General features: G+C 35.3%; 1 long non-coding RNA gene across 1 annotated transcript in view; it reads left to right on the top strand.

Moving 5' to 3' along the window:
* The first annotated feature begins 293 nt into the window (after window positions 1-293).
* Window positions 294-20,179, top strand: part of LOC127154988 (uncharacterized) — a 28,068-nt gene continuing 8,182 nt past the window's right edge. The window contains exon 1 of the long non-coding RNA XR_007825522.1: window positions 294-367. This is a non-coding gene — a long non-coding RNA (uncharacterized LOC127154988). The remainder of the gene's footprint in view (window positions 368-20,179) is intronic.

The following is a 20,179-nucleotide window of genomic DNA, read 5'->3' as shown; positions in this document are numbered from 1 at the left end:
AGCTGTCAGTATGTCACTGCAGCAGCCAGCTCCATTAATGCTTTGAGACCACAGTGCGTGTCTTGGTACAAGTTTACTTCATTTTTCAACAGGTTTCAGGAACGTACTGTGTTTGTAAGTCCTCAGAAGACCCATTGAAGTGTGGTTTAGTGTTACGCTGTTGGCCCAAAGAAACTTTCATGCCTCCTGTTCTTAAGTGATTATGAAAATACAATGAATTTAATACTGACATTGAGCTCCACTCAATTCCCTTTGACATTTCCTTCTATTTTCTGTTCTCATTGCTGCGGTTGAGGATATCGGCACCTGCAGCAACCCATAATGCTACATGCTAGGCTGTGTACAGGTGTCCCAGATTACATATAATGTAAGTTTTAATGTTATAATATATTTATTGTATTTTATATAATATTATAATCTAATATTTTAATATTAATTGTAGTATTATATTGTTTACCAGCATTTAAAATGTGTGTGTGTGTACTTGTTTTTGCTACATAGTGGGGACCACATGTCCCCACTAGGATAGTAAAACCTGGAATTTTTTATTTTTAAAAAATTATTAAAAATAGTAAATAATGTTTATCTGAAAGTGTAGCGATGCAAACATGTTTTCTGTGAGGGGTAGGTTTAGGGTTAGGGTTGGGTTAGGGATAGACAATATCGTTTGGTCAGTATAAAATCTATAGAAGTCTATGGAAAGTCCCCACAATTCACAAAAACAAACGTGTGTGTGTGTGTGTGTGTGTGTGTTTGTATGTAGACACACTACCCAGCAAATTGATCCAAGAAAAAAAAAGTAAAATTGTACAGTTATACCGTTCAAAAGTTTGGGATCAGTAAGATTTTTAATGTTTTTTTTTAAAGAACTGCTCATCAAGGCTGTATCTATTTGATCAAAAATACAGAAAAAAACTATTATTTTGTGAAATATTATTGCAATTTAAAATAACAGTTTTCTATTTTAATATACTTTAAAATATAATTTATTTCTGTGATCAAAGCTGAATTTTCAGCATTATTACTCCAGCCTTCAGTGTCACAGTGATCCTGCAGAAATCATTCTAATATGATGATTTATAATCAATGTTGGAAACAGTTATGCTGCTTCCTGTTTTTTGTGGACCTGTGATATTTTTTTAGGATTCTCAGATTAATAAAAAGTTAAAACAAAACAGAATTTATTTTAAAAAGACATTTTGTGTTACAAAATACAATGCTATTGAAAAGTTTGGGGTCAGTGCATTTTTTCTTTCTTTCTTTCTTTCTTTCTTTTTAATTTAAAGAAATTAATACTTTTATTCAGGAGGGATGTGTTAAATGAACAAAAAGTCATGGTAAAGACTTCTATTTTGACTTCTATTTTTAGTTCTGCTCTTTTTAACTTTGTATTCATCAAAGAAAAAAGTATCACATGTTTCAAAAAACAGTATGAAGCAGCACAACAGTTTCAACAGTCATAATAAATCAGCATATTAGAATGATTTCTGAAGGATCCTGTGACACTGAAGACTGGAGTAATGATGCTGAAAATTCAGTGCTACGTCACAGAAATAAATTATATTTTAAAATAGGAAATCAATATTAGAAATTGCTGTTTTTTTCTGTATTTTTGACTGAAAAAATACAGCCTTGATGAGCATATATTATATATGATGTAATATATATAATGTAATTTATTATGTAATTTATTCGTGATTAATTGAATTGTCTTGATTTTTCTTGAATTTTGAGCTTGAATTTTGAACTTCCCATGGTAGACTGCTGTTCAAAATCGAGATTATTTTAAAGAAATTCATATTTTTATTTAGCAAGGGCATATTAAATTGATCCAAAGTGACAGTGAAGACTGAAAACTTTCCACAGAAATACTAAGCAGCAAAAACTTAGTGATGGTAGTAATACGAAATGTTTCTTGAGCAGCAAATCAGCATATTAGAATGATTTCTGAAGGATCATGATGCTGAAAATTCAGCTTTGCGTCACAAAAATAAATTCCATTTTTAAATATATATTTAAATGGAAAACAGTTATTTTAAATTTTAATAATATTTCACAATATTGCTGTTTTTACTTTATTTTTGATCAGACAAATGCAGCCTTGGTGTGCAAAAGAGACTTCTTTCAAAACATTTTTTTTTTGTTCTTGTTAATGTAGGAAGTGTTAGCATTAATGAAAGTGTTTAATTTAAATATGCCACCAGTTTTTCAACCAATCACCTGAGCTGTAAATACCATTTGATACTAGAGTTGCAGAAAAATTATGCCACAATGATTGGTAAATCAGCTGATTGACTGATTTACCACAAGAACATTCAAAGTGTTCCCTTGATGACCATTCTGAGCTATGACATCAGAAAAATAATAAACTTCTAGCTTTCAGAATATTGCATTTAGTCAGAATGATTTTGATTGATGAAATATGCTTTTTGTGTCCAGATGATGATGTTATGGCATCTACCAGCAGGAGTTAATGAGGCCACGCTAAGCAGCCAAACCTTGACCTTGCTGAAAATCGTGTTTTACAGTGATCTGACTCTGACAAAAAAAAAAAAAAAAGTGGAGAACGTTAAGTTGACTTGATTGATCACTGACTTGACAGCTTGTATCCAGACACTAATTAAGATTAATGATATTTGGGAAGTGGTTTGGAGTTCTTATGACTCACTTTATGCTCCAGACTTGTATTCCTTGAAAGATGTTTCTAAAAGAGGGTCTTCTGCCCACCTCTTCCAGATGCCCACAGTAGGAGATGTTGGTGGGCCCATTGTGACAGTTATATTTTATCTGTTAGATGTCACTGTTTTTGAGTTGCCTTTTAATGATTGATTCAGTTTGTTCCAGGTTTAGTGCAGTACTGTTTTACAGGGTGGAGTTTTATTTGCTACCTTGAAGGCTCCCTTATGACCTTCAGGGAGGCAAATGCGGGAAACAGGGAGGTTTAATGCCAGAAAACCAAATCCCAGTCAGCTCTTGAAAACCACTGCAATTGAAATATTTGCAAAGGACATAGAGGTTCATTTGCTTTCGATTATGCTCTGCTAGACATTTGAGAATGACCTGGGTGTTGAAAGACATCCACAGATCTGATGTTTTTCTATGATGTTATAAAACCAGCTGGACAACAGTTCTGGTTAAAATGTTAAAAACATCAAGTCAAAAGTAATTCCGTAAATTCCGTACATTTTTTTCCCAAAAAAATAAATAAATAAACATTTATATACTTTTTAACCTCAAATGCTCATCTTGTCTAGCTCTGCCATGCGCATGTGTACTCTGTGTAATTTGGGTCAATACAGTTAGGGTATGTCAAAAAACTCCCATCTAATTTGCGATTTTAACTGTAAAATCATCCTACATCGCTGCAGAAGTACTGACCCAGTGTTTTCAAAATGAACAAGCAAAGAAGGTCAAACATCCTTTACAAAAAAATTAAAACAGCAATGTAGAACGATTTTGAAGTTGGAGGAGAAAATGAGATTGGAGTTTTTCAACATACCCTAACTGTATTGACCCGGATTACACAGAGTATGCATCGCAGAGCTAGACAAGATGAGCATTTGAGGTTAAAAAGTATATACATTTTTATTTATTTATTTATTTTTAGAAAAAAAAAGACCCTTATTCCTTGGCTGGGATCATTTAGAGCCCTTTGAAGCTGCATTAAAACTGCACTTTGGACGTTCAGATTCGCGGGCACCATTGAAATCTACTATAAGGAGATAATTCCTGACATGTTTTCCTTAAAACACATAATTTCCTTACGACTGAAGAAAGAAAGTCACGAACATCTTGGATGACAACGGGGTGAGTACTGTACATTATCTGTAATTTTTTGTTCTTGCGGTGAACTACTCCTTAAAAAGTAGAGTAAGCATAGCAGTTTTATCCATAGTCTGTACATTTAAACATCTAGTTTCAAATGGCATCTTTGATGACAGTATTCTATATAAATGATTTGCGTTCCGATTCTGACATCCGAAGGCACAACAGTACATTTTTTTTCTCTTATTCCACGTTTTACCTGATTCCCTCCACTTTTTACCAGTGTTTTCTGCCATCACAGTGCGCACACAGCTGCAGGTGCTGTAACTGTGACGTCTACACATTGGTCTGTTTGTCTGGTTGAGATCACATTAGGAACATTTCTGTGGGAGAAAAGGTCCATTTTATGTTGTCAATAGTGTAATTCACACAGAAATCCCTTGCAAACCAAACATTTTTCATTTGGTCAATGCAACTAATTTTACCAACTTAAAACCATTGCAGGGAAATCTTTCGCCCTCACACAAAATTCCCAATCGCTTGGATTTCTATTCAAATGACTGGACAGCAGTAAGTACAGAAATTAAATGGATTCAGTTGTGAATTATCTTCATTTCTCATCAGTTATTGATGTGCAGTGCATTGTAATGTATTTGATTTAACTAATCGGCATATCATGTAATATATTAACCTTTATGTTTGTAAATTCTGAATTTAGAATTGCTAGTCTAATCTAGTGATAAGAAAAAAATATGAAAACTATTTCTTTGCAAAATAATAAGACTGAGACAGAGACACGGTGGAGCGACCGCTGGAGTTTCTGCTAATGGGCCCCTAAAATATGTTCAAGGACATAAAGCTGTCTCTTGCTCAGTCACTCCAACCACTAACAAGGCCCCTGTGCGCCGTCCCCATTGCCTCCACCATGAGTCACTAGCTTCTCTCATGTGGTGCGTCAGCACTCGACTCTTTCACTCGCTTTACTCTTTGGTATAAACGTGGCTCGCTGATAAGCGGAGACTAGTTTGATCTTTTATATAGACTTCTTCTGTCCTTCTGAGATGCTTTGCAATGGAGATTTTGCTTTGAGAAACCAGTAAAGGCTTTTGTCTGTGTAGCTGTTGTAAGCGCACGTCTCAGGTGTTTTGTTCCTGACTTTGCCGGCATGTCCTCAGATCATTAAGGTCCGTAGTGCCATTTTTTGGGAGCTACTATTCACAGATTTTTGTTAGCTTGCTGGTAAACAAAGCTACAGTTGTCTAGTTCCCAGGCTGTTTTGATCACTTTCGAGGAAAGAGGTTTGTGTAATTGTAATGGAATCTTCGGAGGATGCTTAAAAGAAAGTTTTACTCAAAAACAAAAATTCTGTAATTTTCTTGCCATCATGTCATTGTAAATCTTTATGCACACAAAGAAGCTCTTAATTTTTGAGGCGGTCTATTGCTTGAAGGTTTTGGTTTAAAACACTTGTTCACAATTAGATTTATGCATTTAGCAGATGCTTTTTAACCCAATGTTATTATGTCACGCCAATAGCCAAGTTCGATTCCAGCCTCGAAAGTCCTCAGATGATCCCGCTCCCTTCACCCAATGCTTTCCTGTCTGCTCTCTACTATCCTGTCAAAATAAAGCCAATTGTAGTTGTGTTTCAATTGTAGTTGTGTTTTTTAGTAATTTGGTGCTTATGTAATTTTTATTAGTTTTTTTTTTTTCTACTCACCGTCTTGTTATCCAAGATGTTCATGTGTTTCTTTCTATATTTGTAAATATGTTATGTTTTTTGAGGAAAACACTTCAGGATTTCTCTCCATATAATGGACTTCTATGGTGCCCTCGAGTTTGAACTTTCAAAATGCAGTTTAAATGCAGCTTCAAAGGGCTCTAAAGGAAGAAGGGTCTTATTTAGTGAAGCAATCGGTTATTTTCTTAAAAAAAAAAAAAAATTGCTATATATATATATATATATATATAAAATATATAATCTTGTCTAGTTCTGCGTGAACTCTGTGTATTCCGGTTCATGACAGCTAGGGTCTGTCGAAAAAGCCCCATCTCATTTTCTCCTCCAACTTTAGCATTGTCCTACATCGATGTTTTAACTTCTTTGCATGTTCACTTTGTAAACACTGGGATGGTACTTCTGCAGCGATGTAGGATGATTTTAAAGTTGGAGGAGAAAATGAGATGGAAATTTTTAGACATACCCTAACTGTCATGAACCGGAATACGCAGAGTTTACAGATAGCTAGACAAGAAAAGTATATATAGCAAAATATAGCAAAAGGTATATACATTATATAAGACCCTTCTTCTTCGTTTAGAGCCCTTTGAAGCTGCATTTAAACTGCATTTTGGAAGTTCAAACTCGGGGGCACCATAGAAATCCATTATATGGAGAGAAATCCTGAAATATTTTCCTCAAAAAACAATTTCTTTACGACTGAAGAATGAAAGACATGAACATCTTCGATGACAGATTTACATTATCTGTAAATTTCTGTTCTGGAACTGAACTACTCCTTTAACAATAGCAACACTGGTTCCAACTCTGACCCCTTGGAAGCGAAGTTTTTAAGCCAAAATAAGATGCATTGTGGTCCTTATGTTATGCCAGCTGTAAAGTCAGTCTACACAAGACTAGAGATTTTGGTGCTCAAAATACAGCTGCAGATGGCTCAATATGACTCACATGTCTCTTAAAAACTCATTATATTAAGCCTGGTTGTTTTATTTCAGTCGGTTCAAACTTGGTTTTACAAAACAGCAGTCCAGCCCTGTTGTCGCCAAAGAGCAAATTTACCAGACGGATTATATTCAGACTTCTGACATTCTTATATGCCACGGCTCCAGTAAATGGGTCCTTTGGAGAAGCACTGCATACTTTCATTTGATGCTTTGTCAGTTAAATGTATTTTCTGATATGTAAATATTTAAGTTGTTGCAGTGCCAGTCAGTCCAGGTCATAATCCCAACGCCATTGTTTCGCCATCCTCTTATGGTTGAAGAATAGTTAGAATTAAACCAGTTAAAACCAACCACACATTATTGGCGTCTTTTTTGCACACTTTTTGCATGCTACTCTGAGATAAATTTGGTGTAGAGACAATTATTTCACAAATAAACAGCAAATGAAACATGAAATTTTAGTAGAAAAACTAAAATGGTATTTTCTTGTAAAACATATTCTACTAATAAAGAAATTACAGTATAGTTGCTTAATAAAACACAAAGTTCTCTCAATGTTCTGGGAGAATTTTGTCAAGGCTTGAATTTGGCAAAACTGTCAGCTTGGCTGAATTCCCAGGACTGTGACTGTGAATCTGGGGAACTGTTTTGGCTTGATTTGATCAAACCCTTCAACTCTTTCTCAGCTAAAGGCAATGATGGCAGCAGGGAACATGTATCTTGTTTTGTCTCTCTCTGACAAAAATCTCGTATCTTTTCCTTCCTCTTTCCTGTTTCTTATCCCTCTATCTCTCTTTTCTCCTCCTCCCTTTGTTCTCCTCACTGCAGTGATTGTCATCTGTGTCCAGATTGTTTCATTTGGATGTTACTTGCCCGTTGGCTCTGTGGTAATGGATTCAACACTGTAACATCTCATAAGCTTTGGTGAAATTCAGTTTTCAGTTCAGTTTTTTTTTTTTTTTTTTTTAATATGAAACAAAGCAGGAGATTGTTTAGGCTTAATCCTTTGTTTATCATACTCATTAATGTGAGTCCTTTAATGTGTTTCCCACAGCAGAGAAAGATCCTTTCCTACAGCACAACAGTAGCTGCAGCCCACCGTCCACCGCTTGCCTGCACGTGCCCTTCGGCTTGCTGAGCCAAGCAGATTACACCTTTTCCAAAAAAATTACATTATGTTATTTATTTCATTTAGGTCATAATATATTAATATGTTACTAACATTTGATCTATTTTTCAATAATTTGTCTATAAAAAGAGATACCTAACCTTCAGGAATAATTTATCTATAAAAAGAGGTGCCTACCCTTCAGAAAATGCTGACTGTCAACCGTTGAAGGTCAAACATGTACAGTATGTACAAAATGATATATAAAGAGCCAAGGGTGTAAACTTTCGAACAGAATGAAGATGTGTACATTTTTCTTATTTTGCCTAAATATCATGTTTTTTTCATTTAATGCTGCCATTCAGAAGATACAGAAGATACCTAAATTTTTCCTAAAACAAAAAATAAGTTAAATTTACCCTGAAATGCTGAAAAACCTCAAGGATTTTTCTGAAGAATAGCAGGCAGTTTAACTGTTCAGGACCAACAAGGGACTCATGAACAACTATCAGCAAACCAAAAAAAAAAAACAGCTGAGGATCATTCAGTTAACAACACAGTATTAAGAATCAAGTGTATGTAAACTTTTGAACGGGGTCATTTTTATAAATTTAACTACACTGCAAAAAATGCTTTTCTTGTTTCCAGCCAAAATATCCAAAAAATCAAAAAATCAACAAGGATTTTCTAGACGAGTAAAAATTATTGTCTTGTTTTCAGGAAAAACTAGTCAAAAGTAGTGAAACAAGCAAAATAATATTGTTTTCTGTTTGAAATAAGATTATTTTTTCATATCTGTAGTTGCATATATCTATATCTATATATCTATATATCTATATCTATATATATATATTAATAAAATAGATTCATATTACTAATAATATAGATTGATTGATCTGTATCTACAGATCTAGATCTTTATATTTTCTGTAGCACCAGTGTCAGTGCTGACTCACTTGCGTGATGCTTCTGTCCTTGTTTGACTTTTCACAGCCTGAACTTGCAGCATAACATTCGTGAGGTCACATTCTTGTTTCATCTCTTTTAGAAACGCCTGGATTCACGTTCCTTATGTAGACGTTTATGGCGTTTTCATCATTGAATACAGATCCGCTTCAGTAAAACGCTTCCTGCATCATATGAGAAACACACGAATTACGGAACAAGCCATTAAAATCCAGCAAAATCAAAAGCATTTGGTTCACCCCTTTATAGCGTATCCTCAGTGCATGAATGAAATAAACAGAGATCTGATGAATGCAAAGTGTTTAAAGGTCAAAATTCCCACGTTAGCAATGCAATACAGGCAGATAAAGCTGCTGCTCTAAATGTGTGTCTGAGTTTTTGAAGGCCAAGGTTGCGGTTAGAACAGAAAATGCGTGGTATGCACGATGTTGCCATGCTTAAATATGGCGCAGCTGTGAATGGAGCTACTTCAACTTCATTTGGCCAACATTGATATGCTGGTCAGCATTGGCACAGTCTATTAACGACAGTCTGTAGGTTTGATGCATGGGTGCTGATTTATTGAAGGTGTCAAAAAGCTGGACACTTTCATTTGTTTTTTATTGGAACATTTTTATGTGTTGTGTAATAGGGCCATGAACAACGAAAAGAAGAACCTGGAACAAGAGTATTAGAGCAGACGGTCAAACTTCGATGAAGACCATATGTCTAATGGAGTCTTGATCTCTACAGCTCTGAATATACCTGTGTCATGGTTTTATGGCTAAGACGTTGCTCTTTGAGAGTTAATGGACTTCTTGAACATGTAGAATCAATTATGTCTCAGATGTTTCTCCTCAAAGGAACCCTTAGGACACAAATGGAGACAGTTGTTGACATACAGTATAAAATAACTGAGGATAACAGCTCAGATGAATCTGATGAGAAATGTTTGAGATCCTATTGAGATCTTTGACTTTTGATTGCAGGCTTAAGAATCTTGGTCAATCTGAGCAGATTTGAGACAGTTCAGATCTACTTTGAAACTCTAGACATGACACAAATTTGCTTTGAGATTATTTTTTTGTGATATCAAACATCGCATTTGTGATTATTAGCACATTTGGAATTTATATTTGCCCACTTCATTTTCTCACTGCATTCTCCTTTTTTTCTTACTGGATGTGCTCACATTTGCTCCTTCCTGTCTGCAGTTCTTCTGAGGCCAGACTCTGGTCACTACGCAGCTGGCATGTGCCTGAGAAACAGGATTTACTGGAGATTTCATAAATAATTTCTCTCTTCTTAGCACATCTGACTCACATAAAACACTAAACTAAACTTAATAATACTCATCATTAACGCCCATTCAAGTCATTGTTTCCAATTTTTTTGCATTTAGTATGCCAGTTAAAAACAATGGATGGATGGATGGATGGATGGATGGATGAAGATGGATGGATGGATGAAGATAGATAGATAGATAGATAGATAGATAGATAGATAGATAGATAGATGGATGGATGGATGGATGGATGGATGGATGGATAGATGGATGAAGATGGATGGATGATGGATAGATGGATGAAGATGGATGGATAGATGGATGGATGGATGAAGATAGATGGATGGATGGATGGATGGATAAAGTTGATAGATAGATAGATAGATAGATAGATAGATAGATAGATAGATGATGGATGAAGATAGATAGATAGATAGATAGATAGATAGATAGATAGATAGATAGATAGATAGATAGATAGATAGATAGATAGATAGATAAAGATAGATGAATATAGATAGATGGACAGATGGATAGATGGATAGATGGATGGATAGATGGATGGATAGATGGATGGACGGACGGGGATGGATGGATAGATAGACTGATAGACAGATGGATGGATGGATGGATGGATAGATAGATAGATAGATGGATGAAGATAGACGGATGGATAGACAGATAGATGGATATAGATGGATGGATGGATGGATGAAGATAGATGGATGGATGAAGATAGACGGATGGATAGACAGATAGATGGATGGATGGATGGATGAAAATAAATGGATGGATGGATAAAGAAGATAGATAGATAGATAGATGGATGGATGAAGATAGACGGATGGATAGACAGATAGACGGATGGATGGATGGATGGATGGATGGATGGATAAAGATGATAGATAGATAGATAGATAGATAGATAGATAGATAGATAGTAGGGATGCAACAATACAGTTAGTCCACGGTCTTCAAGCCGTCTCGTGTATTTTCATAAGCCATTGCTAATCGACATACATTGAATATGAGTGTAGAACTTATTGTCTGCCTCATTCTGTGATAAGAATCCAAATCAGATCACATAAGGAAGTTATTTCAAACACTCGAGTAATGTTGTGAATTAAAAACAAGTTATAATATTTTATAACTTTTGTTTTAATAACTCTTTTGTTGGACAAGAGGTTTAGAAAGGCTTATCATTGCATGTCATTAGAACGGAAGATGCACTGCATGTTGCTTTTTCAAATATAAGCGGGAAAGCGTTTCCTCATTTCAGCACTTGAAATCGCGGGCACACACACAGCAAATACTGAGAGAAATAAAACAAAGAAGCAAAACCAAAAAAACGCAATTCACAAGCGCGTATTGAACCGTGGATGTCTTACCGAACGGTTCGATATTATATTGAGTATTGTGACACCCCTAATAGATAGATGGACTAATATGTAGGATAAACTAATTATTAAAAGATGTTAGAGGAAAACGATAGATGGATAGATTCTTTTAGGCATCTTAAATTCATTTGCTTAACTGTTTCTGTGTCTGCCACCCAGATGAGCAAGAATCACTGCTGAATGGCTGTGGCAGACATTATAGACCTACATGGTTGCACCACCCAAACAAACAGAGCAATGCTGAGAGTGCCACAGCACTGCAGTGTTTACACTCTTCCTGGAAATCAACCGACCAACGGCTTACTGTCAGTTGTCTAGAAGAAAGTAAGATAATCAAGATAACAAGTGAGAAAAGTCAACTGCTTTTAATTTTAAATTGAGTAAAGTCAACTGTTTTTTACGGACTGCGTGTTAGCTTTTGTTTCAAATGGTCTCAATGTTTTGACACTCCTGGGACTGAAGTTCACTGGCAGCTGTGGGAAGAGATTATAGGGAAAATTCCTCAAAAATCTGCGCTTGATTCAATTAAGACCGAAATGACCAGTCCTTTTTCCGTCTCTGTGATTTAAGAGTGAGAAAGAGAGAGGTTATGACAACAGGAACTTGTGTTTTTGATTTGTACCACATTTTCCACTCTTAACAAGCCCCCGTCGATAGTCAGCAAACCAATGCACAACAACAACAAAAAAAAAACCTTTTTGATTATTAACAAAACACTAAGTGTATAAACGTTTTGTTGCATTATATTCTTGCTTTGGGATTCAGACTTGGTAGTGCTTGCATCAGGCATCCAGTTTGTTCTGTTGGTCAGTGAAAATTTTCAATTTGCTTCTCATCATGAAATTGAATTATAAAACATTCATTGCTGTGCATGATTTAAAAGGCTGTACAAGTCCATATTCCGCTCTTCCAAGTTTCAGTGTCTTTTTGTTTATATTCAGTTAATATTGTAAAGCATCACAATTACTATTGTTTTTCAAAACCTCTAACCCCCCCTAAAACATGCCATTTTCATAATGCATGTACAAAAACATATCCATGTTTTTTTTGTTAATGTTTTGCACTGTTGTTGTTAATAGTTTATATATAGAGAGAGAGAATATGTGGATTTTTTTTATATTTTCTCTTTTCACTTTATTTTTAGTTATTGTTTTTTGTTTTTTTTAAATGTCTACATAATATTTATTCATCTAAATTTATTAGCTAAATTTTATTTCATTTTAGTTATTTTATTTTGTCAATATTATTAATGTATTTATATATAAATGCTTTAAGGTCTCCAGAACATTTTCCCACAAGAGCAATTTCACCATTTCTGCTTTAGAGATGGCTAAGTGTTTATGACATGTTATGATTACTGCAGCTGCAGTTTTATCTCCACTTGCACTTAGTCAGATGCGAGCAACATCTTCTGGATCTGCTCTGCTATCTTGTTTTGTATTTACAGTATGAAGCTGTTCACCATCTTATTAAATCGTTTAATCCAAAACCAACAAATACATCCGAGTGTGAAGGGATGACGTGCACCGCAGATGAGAGAGAGAGAGAGTCGATGATAATAACCAGATAACATGAGCTGAGCAAAGAGCGACTGTGTTTTTATTTAGCAGTTACACTGCATACACTGATGAACACACAAACATGTGGACACAGTCACTAACAAACACACTTTAGATGTCATAATCACTATTTGTTGATGTGGTTCGTCAGTTAATGTTTATGTAATGATTAAATTGAGATTGATAGATTTTGAAAACAGGGTGTTGAGGGGCTCTGATGTTTTTTAAGTCTATGACCGCATCTAAACTGTGGCCAAAGAAAAGGACAAAAGGACAGAGAAAATGAATATGTGTCCCTGGACCACAAAACCAGTCATAAGGGTACTTTTTTTTAAAAAAAAAATTGTGATTTATATCTCATCTGCTGAATAAATAAGTTTTGCATTGGTTTGTTATGATAGGACAATATTTGACCGAGATACAACTATTTGAAAATCTGAAATCTGAGGGTGCAAAAAAAATCTAAATATTGAGAAAATCACCTTTAAATTTGTCCAAATGAAGTTCTTAGCAATGTATATTACTAATTAAAAATTAAGTTTGGATATATTTACAGTAGGAAATTTACAAAATATCTTCATGGAACATGATTTTTACTTAATATCCTAATGATTTTTGGCATAAAAGACAAATCGATCATTTTGACCAATACAGTGTATTTTTGACTATTGTTACAAATATACCCGTGCTACTTAAGACTGGTTTTGTGGTCCAGGGTCACATATGAGACTTTTCCCCCAGTGCTTTATTGCCATTATTGTTGTATGAACAGTATTGCAAACACTACAGTAAAAGTCTTAATGAGTATTATCTTATTTTCTAGGTGAAATATCTAAAAGTCCTTAAAATGAGAAATTCTCTTGAGAAGCGACAATGTATAAGACATAATTTTATACAGTAGCTTAACTTTAATACAAGTGTATTTCATTTTACCACACAGGTTTTTATGGAGCCTTTAGGGGGAAAATAGATGTGAGGGAAGAATATATTTAAATGCTTTTGCATGCTCCCTCAAAAAGCATTTTAAAAAAGCAAACTTTGGTTTGTCTCACAAAGTATTTCTTCTCTCTCGCAAAACTTTTGCTTTGACCTGACAAACTTTGCTTTATCTCGCAAAAACATTGCATTAATTCACAAAAATATTGCGTTTGTGTGACAAACTTTACATTGTTTGCAAAATATTTGCGTTCTCTTGCAAAACTGTTGCATTCCCCTGACAAACTTTGCATTCTCTTGCAAAATATTGGCTTTCTCTCATAAAAGTATTACATTCTCACTAAAGTATTGCATTCTCCCAACAAACTTTTATCTCTCTCGTAAAACCTATGAGTCCTCTGACAAAAGTATTGTGCTCTCCCAATAAACTTTTGTTTTCTATTAGAAAATTGTTGAGTTCCCAGAGAAGCTTTGCATTCACACGCAAAACATTTGTGCGCTCTCGTTTTTGCGTTCCCCCAACACTATCCCACAACCATTAATTCGTATTTTACAAGGTAGCTAATTCGTATGAATTCGTATGACCTCACTCTTGCGAATTTGTACAATTTTAGTGACGGGTAGGTTTAGGGGTGAGGTTAGGTGTAGATCATTTGTACGAATTCTTATGTATTGTGCAACAACAAATACATATGTTTTCGCTAAAATAGTATGAATTTGTATGAGTGCCTTGAGATCGGGCTGGTTCCCCCGAAAAAATGTGTGTTCACACACAAAAACACTGAAATATAATTTCAGAATTTTTTTATCACAAAAGTGATTTGAGTGAATGCAGAATTTCTCAGGCAAAATACAGCATTTTTGCGAGTGAAGGGAGGGATCGCAAAAGCACTGGCATCTATTAATGTCTCTTTAGGTTCTCTGTATTTTTTTTTAAATACTTAAAATAAGTGAACAGATCTAAATAAAGAAAGAATAAATACATAAATAAATGAATGAATAAACTAGATATACAGGTCTGTATGTGCAGTAAGACAAAATTTATATTTCACATGTGTTAATGTCTCTCATTGCTGCTTCTCGAGTAAATTTCTCTTTCTTTTGTTTTTAGATATTTTTATGATAGAAAGTCATAAATACTAATTAAAAACTCATTACGTTTTTTTTTTTTTTTTTTTTCAATGAAAGCAGCATCCAGTGTTAGGGAAAGTTACTTTAGAAAATAATGCATTATATAATATTGCATTACTCCCTAAAAAAAAGTAACTAATTGCATTACTTTTCATGGAAAGTAATGCGTTACATTACTTTTGCACTACTTTTTTCTCATCTGACTTGGATTTGCTTATTTGTTTTTACTATAACAAAGTTATATTTTATATCTATTTTATTCCCTCAGGCTTAAAGGAGAAAGTCCACTTACAAAAAATGTACAGATAATGTACTCACCCCCTTGTCATCTAAGACGTTCATGTCTTTTTTCTTCAGCTGTAAATAAATTATGTTTTTTGAGTTTTTTGACTGGTATGGTGCCCCGATTTTAAACTTCCAAAATGCAGTTTAAATGTGGCTTCAAATGATCCCAAATGCGGTTGTAACTCAACAACATTGTAAATCCATGCAAATTCTATTAAAGCAATAGAGATTATTAAATTAGAAATTAAACATATTTGAACATGCATGTCTTTTCTGAATGTAAAATAAAATAATATACAGGACAAAATATCAGACTACTGCATACAGAGACTGTTTCTCATTATGGTCACAAAAAAAAAACAACAAAAAAAAACATATATATATATATATATATATAATATTGCAGGGATTTTTTTTTTTATCTCTTTGTGCTGTCAAATATAAAGATTAATAGCAGAAATTATCTTTACCTTACAGAATTGTCAAAAAAGAGGTGTAAGACAGTTTCTGTTTGCCATAACAGCCATTATTCTTGGCATAGTAGCATAGAGTCACTAACAAAACTGACAGCTTTGATGATCTAAATGGGAAGTCCAGCTATCCTTTGTGAATACAAATAAAAACATCCTCATATAGAATCCTCTATAACCTCTACTTATCAATATTGTGCCGTTATAACGACTTGCCAAAATAAAGTAAAACTACAATCCAAGCCATCCGTCTTTTTTGACTTCTTAGCAGGGTTGTGTTGCGCCTGTTATTTGTGGCTCGCCCAAGAAAAATAAAAAAGCTCTCTGTTGCATTAAAAGTCAATTTGTCTTCAGGGATGAGTCAATTGAGTTTAAAAGTCCAGCACCCTTAAATAAGAACCAGAAGTCGGCCTGAATGAAACTTATGACAGCAAACGCAGTGTGGTCACTGTGACGGCACCATCACAGCTGCATCTAATTGTGTCCTACAGTAACATTAGGATGAGAGCAGGAGATCTGCTTTGCTCTGCATAACAAGTCATAAAGGTCACCCCGTCTGTTCATTTTTATAGGGCACCCAAGGACACAATCACAACTGCATGGCTTCATTGATGCTTCAGCCCGTTCAAATCAAAACCGTAACATATCCCGTCTCCTTTTCCAGCCCTTTGCATGTCCCATTCACATCTGCACGGCTGGAAATATGTAATCAATGGCTTCGATAAACTCCAGTGACCCTGAATGCACAAACACACACTTTTGTGCAGTAAATGAATCACGTGTGTTGGGACAGCTGGATGATGAGGCAATAGTGAGATGTTTATTGGTGTCAGAGGTTTTGATACACCCCAGCAGGCACCCAAAACAACAACTTTTAACCTCATTTCACCTGCAGTCACGTTTATGACCGCTTTTCCAACTATTAGTGCCAATTGCACTGATTTAGTTTGTATACATTAACATTTAAAGGAGTAGTTCACTTCCAGAACAAAAATTTACAGATAATGTACCCCCTTGTCATCCAAGATGTTTATGTCTTTCCTTCTTCAGTCGTAAGAAACTTTGTTATTTGAGGAAAACTTTTCAGGATTTCTCTCCTTGTAATAGACTTCTATGCTGCCCCCAAATTTGAACTGTTAGGGTACGTCTAAAAACTTCCATCTCATTTTCTCCTCCAACTTCACAATTTTCCTACGTTGCTGCAGAAGTACCAACCCAGAGTTTACAAAGTGAACATGCAAAGAAGATCGAACACTCTTTAGCAAAAAGGTAAAAACAGCGATGTAGGACAATTTTGAAGTTGGAGGAGACAAGGAGATGAGAGTGATAAATGAGAGTGATGAAAATGAGAGTTTTTAGATGTTCCCAAACTGTCATGACCGGAAACAACGAGTTCACACAGAGCTAGACAAGATGAGCGTTTGAAGTTAAAAAGTATGCATATTGTATTATTATTATTATTTTTTAAATAACCGATTGTTTCGCTAGATAAGACCCTTATTCCTCGACTGGGATCGTTTAGAGTCCTTTGAAGCTGCATTTAAACTGCATTTTGGAAATTCAAATGTGGCGTCACACCGACAGAGGCCACTCCCACGATAGTTGATTGACATGAGTGTCTTACCTCAGACCCGCCCTAAATCGGCTGTAACAGTCCAACCTCCATTGTTTCGATGCCGGAGCAGGGATGTAATTAGACAAGAATATCTCCGATTGAACGATTGAGGTGTTGTGTTGCTGGATGTAATAATGAACATAGTGGTTGTCATTTACTCCCGACATCTGAGCCACTGAAGATGCAGTGGATTACATTTGTTTGTGAAGGGAACGCCCCTCCCAATCTACATAAATGCGTCTATGTTCACGCAAATGATTTGTGATGCAGCTTCGCCTACAGCAGAAGTGAGTATAAAGATTTTTTTTATGAATCTCTGCAATCACCTTTTCTTAATAACATGCTAGTTAGCAAGTTTCGTGGCTAAAAGCGTTAAATACGGCTAAAGTAAACAAGCTCTCAGAGCACAGCTCACCCAGAGAGGGGCGGGGCGAGCAGAACTTGTTTGCATTTAAAGGAGCAATCCATTAGAATTGGTTGATTTTTGCAGAGCTCATTTTGAAAAGGTAAAAAGGGTGTTGTTTTACACTACCAATGAGAATTTTTAACCAAAGTATATTATAGACTTTTCATTAAGACCCTAAAGAATCATATCAACTAGTGGAAAATGGGCATCCGATGACCCCTTTAAAGCTTTTATGGTCAAATGTTTTTTGAAAGAAGACTGTTATGCTGATCATGCCTGCATTTACTTGATCATAAAAACAGTAATATTGTGAAATATTATTATAATTTAAAATAACAATTTTCTATTTGAATATACTTTAAAATGTAATTTATTTCTGTGATGCAAAGCTAAATTTTCAGCAGCTAGAAATCATTCTAATATGCTGATATGCTGCTCAAGAAACATTTCTAATTATTAACGTGGAAAACAGCGTAATGTTGTTGTGTGGAAACTGTGATGCAGGATTTCATGATTCCCTGAAGAACAGAAAGTTCAAAAGAACAGCATTAACAGAGATAAAAATCGTCTGCAACATTACAAAATGTTTCTACTGTCATTTTTAATCAACATAATGCATCCTTGAGGAATAAAAGTATTAATTTCAATTTTTAAAAAAATCTTACTGATCCCAAACTTTTCAACAATAGTTTAAATCAAGGCAAGCATGAGGTATTACTTAAGTCTTATGTTGGTTATTATTACTGCCAACCCGCATAAATTAGGGTTCAAAATTCAGTCAAGTTTCTGTCTGTTCTGTTTCTGCCTGCAAATTTAATTTTAGAAAATTAATATTTGGGTTTTGGTGTAGTTTCAGAGAGCTTGCTGGAATTATGTTTTGCATATTCTGTAAGAAACATGAATTTTTGTGCTCATGGTTGATTACTCTCAGTACAATGTTTGGTCGGGTTGGCGACCACTGGCATGCAAACTATAAGAGCGAATGAGGTCAATATTATGTATTTATTTAATTTAGATGTTTACTTGAGGAATATCGAAGTCATTCACCCAACAACATTGTCATGCAGCCTTAGTTATTCTGTCTGAATCTGTTTTATTCAGCGAAAAGCAAAAAGTTCTGCACATTTAAGATGAAAACTGCACTTTGGTCAGTTTTTTTATTGATGCACATGTTTACTAAAACTTTATATAACAAATTTTTCAGACAAGCACTATCTCAGATGTGAGATTTCAAATGCATTTCTTGTAAACTTGTCACTGAGCTGCTTGTATTCACTGAAGGCTTTGGTATCTGGATAGTGAGGAGAAAAACTGCATACAGCATTTAAAAAATTAAATAAAAAACATGCCTGAGCCTTCATTTCATTTCACCACTCAGATGAGCAGAGTAGTAAAGTTCGCTCTACAAGCAATTGTGACAAGTGACAAGATTACAAGAAATGTATGAAATCTCATATCTGATCATGCATGTCTGCGGCTTTACTGCAGATTTTATAGAGATTAAGAAAACAAGAAAATGGCACTACATGTCAAAAATGGTTAGCAATTAAGAGATTGCAAAAGTGTAAACACTATACCAACACTGGTTTGTGCATGCTGGTTTAGTTAGTAAACAGCTGGTGGCTTGATGGTAAAGCTAGTTTAGATGTTTGGAGGAAATGTGAGCACATCAGCATCCAAAGCACAACATGCTGGTGATCAAATTTAATGGTTCTTTCAGTGTAATTGATTATAAATCGTATGAGACTCTTAAAAATGACAAAATCTGAATGAAAGCTTTTCTAGTATTAATTAAACAACATCTTGTTCCCCTCCTAAGGTTCTGTGGCTCCAAACACAAGCTGCAGCTTAAACAAAACAAACAACCTCGTACGTTACGATGCTGATCTGCTAAAGCTTGACAAACATAAGCATGTTTACATGAGCTGCAGGCGCCTGTTGATAATGGCCTCTTTCCTTTAGTATTATATTCATAACTAACCCATTTGAAGTCTTCTGGTTGGCTCGCTTCTTCAGGCTCTGGCTGGTTGATGGTGGCCACCGGCCAATAACAGCTGGTGAGTCATCAGCTAACAGCAGTGCGGTTCCTGATGCGGTCCGAGCCAGAGTGAGTTGGATCTCACATCTGGTTCTGATGTTCCCGTCTACCTCACCCTGCAGACAGAACCGAATCTGGCTCAGGGGATGACGAATGGCCCAAAGAGCTCATTACGATCCATGCTGAACGTCACACTCGTTTTAGACTGCAGAACAACGGCTCTTGCTTTCTGCTCTCCCACATCATCAGCTCAAAAAACAGGAGCGTGTTGGGACGACAAACACTCTCCAGTCCTCACCTCTGGTGCTTTGAGAGTTGGTCCAAAACCTGGGCCAGCACAGGATAATTGGCTGGTTTTCTTCCTCATTCCTTCTTTTCCTTAAACATCTAGTTCTGTTTTTCTCTTCTGTCATTTCCACTTTCTCAATGAGTATGTCAGTTTAATGCAAAGCATCTTACATGACATTCCTTGCAGATTTAGTCTTTTTTTAGAGTCCAGTTCTCTAAATAAGTTGCAGACTTTACCCTGAAGCATGCAATATTATGCAGACTAT

Source organism: Labeo rohita, chromosome 23, assembly GCF_022985175.1.
Source record: "Labeo rohita strain BAU-BD-2019 chromosome 23, IGBB_LRoh.1.0, whole genome shotgun sequence".
Lineage (NCBI taxonomy): Eukaryota > Metazoa > Chordata > Actinopteri > Cypriniformes > Cyprinidae > Labeo > Labeo rohita.
This window is presented reverse-complemented; position numbering and strand designations above follow the sequence as displayed.